This window comes from Etheostoma spectabile, chromosome 11 (assembly GCF_008692095.1).
Source record: "Etheostoma spectabile isolate EspeVRDwgs_2016 chromosome 11, UIUC_Espe_1.0, whole genome shotgun sequence".
Classification (NCBI taxonomy): domain Eukaryota; kingdom Metazoa; phylum Chordata; class Actinopteri; order Perciformes; family Percidae; genus Etheostoma; species Etheostoma spectabile.
Window position 1 is genome coordinate 17,380,472 of NC_045743.1, and position 2,574 is coordinate 17,383,045.

A 2,574-nucleotide genomic window follows, 5' to 3' on the forward strand; every position below is an offset into this window, starting at 1 on the left:
GGGGGGGGGGGGGGGGGGGTCTGCGAGGACGTCCGATGGCCGTCGTGCAGCAGCAGGACATCTCCCAGCTGCCCCGGATGATCTCCCTCTCACTTTTCTGTAATCTTAACCATTCATTTTGGGGCTCGGGTTGCTCGTTCTAATATTTTGCAACAGCATGCAACATGCAAAGAGAAACGATACATGTTCTCACCACGTTCAACGGGAACTTTTTGAAAAAGTAGTTATACATAAATCTAAATCATCCGTTAATAAAATCTGTTATAGTAGATGTGGCCGGGTTGGCTCAGTGGTAGAGATCATTCAAGGTCCAGGGTTCAAATCCGACCTGTGATGATTTCCTGCCTGTCTTCTCTCTCTCTCTCTCTCTCTCTCTCTCTCTCTCTCTCTCTCTCACATAACTGTCCTGTCAAACATTAACGGTGGAAAAGCCACACAAAAAAATCTTTAAAATCTGCTATAGTAGAATAAGGAATAGCTATATTTTTTAATTGGTTTCATGATTTCTATTAACTGTTTGCACAAACAGACGGGTGACACATTAAAGGACAACCCTACTCTGGAAATGCAGATGTTTCCATGCAGGTTACCAAGGGTTACTGGATGACGATGATATGAACGCTACGGCCTTTGCAGTCACAGGTTGTCCTTGACCTTGTGTTGTCCTCGGGTCAAATTTGACTCATTTTCAGGTTTTTCATCACAAAAAATTACCCTTTGAAATAAGCTGAAAATGTCAACATTAGAAATATCAAATAACTTTGGAAAGAACATTAAAAAAAAGCACCCACAACATTGAAAAAGTGACAAAAAGTTCAGAAAAAGCGATAACGTTTTTTTTCCTGGTTGACAGGAAGACGACACGAGGGTTAAATCAGTCACCCATCTGTAGACGACTACTTTATTTTAAGTTGAAGCCTTTATTTAAATTATGTGTAATGCTAATTATGCAGTAACAATGTTTGTCTTATTATTTGTATTAAATTATATATAAACTAAACTGTCATTTCTGTCTCTTCTTTACTTTTTAAAAGTAGTTTGTGACCTTTGTGACATCAAGCTGAATTTTCTACATCAGTTCCCTACATGTGTTTTGTCTTTTCTGCCTCTTTCTGTAGCAGAACGGCCTTATCTCCTCTCTCAAATCATGCTGTTTATTGTTGACAGTGTTTCCCAAATCATTCAATCTGCCTGTCATCACTCTAAGAAATATCTGTAAATTAACAGTTGTATGACTGTACATTTTAACAGAAATTGTCCCTTGAATGTGATTTTCAGGTATATTTCTGTTCATTTACAAAATAACGAAGTGTTTTGTTTTTTTTAACCATTCACACAGTTATTTAACTGAAAGATTCTGTTTTTTAATCACGGTAGAAAGTCAAGATAATGAGCTGCCGGTACTTTTTCAATCTGTCGCGGATTTACTTCTTAGAGTGTAGATCATTACACATTCCTCTTCTTATATGTCCTATGTATTTTAACATAACTGAGGGAGGATAGAATCTATGTGCACTCGACAATATTTTAAGGAGATTGACTTTCCAGAGAGGCTATTTTACAATACACAAAAAGTTGTATATCATTTAGTTTATAACCTTTAGTTTTAAGTTTCTGAAAACTTTTGAAAATCCTTTCTGCTGGTTGAAATCCTCAGGCAGGCATTTGAAATTTGCAGCAACAGCTGATGGTTTTTAATAAACAGAAGAAAGAACTAAATAGGTAAAGCATGATCAACAATGGTTGGCATTACTAATAATGTTATTATTAATAAAGAAAAGAGCACCAGCGCCTACAGAAATGGAAAATGTCTTAACAGGCAACTCCAAGCTTAAAGATGTTGCCATAGTTATGAAAAGTTCACAGCTTGACACTTTAAAGTTTGACTTTGTAACGCAACGGAACCCCAAATCCAAAATACTCTCCCAGTTTATTGGGAACTTTTTGGATTTGGTGCACTATTGCCCCTTCACACACACACACACACACACACATACTGGGCAGCTCCATATACAGTCAAAATAGTGTGTATTATATATTGTTGATGGTGACATCAGCATATTAACATGTGCCTGCCCCACCTGCTGGAGTATAAAGAGATGATGGAGCGACTGATAAACGGAGACACCGTCCCCCCCATGGAGCCGTGAGACCTCGCTCCGAGACATCTCACTCCTTTGTTGTTCAGTCTGTCCTCAATAACTGCTTGTGTGTCCAGTGGGATTTACATTAACGTGACACACACTCACACCTGGACGGAGAAGAGGATTTACTCGGGTCAGTCATCGTTCTTGCACCTGGTCAGATCCTGTGGTCCGACGGTAAGTCTTCATTTTGGTCCAGTTTTGCTGTAAATACTGTGAAATATGGTTGGGATCAGATGTGATGCCAGATTGGAGGAAGAATGTCAGAAAAAAACTCCTTGAGATATGAAAGATAAGTTGTTTTCTCCTTTAACCCTTGTGTGGTATTCAGGTCAAATTGACCCGTTTCAAATTTTTACAAGAAGAAAAATGGAACAAGTGACATTTTTTCTACCTGAAATCAGCGTCCTTTCCTTATTTCCTGTGATGA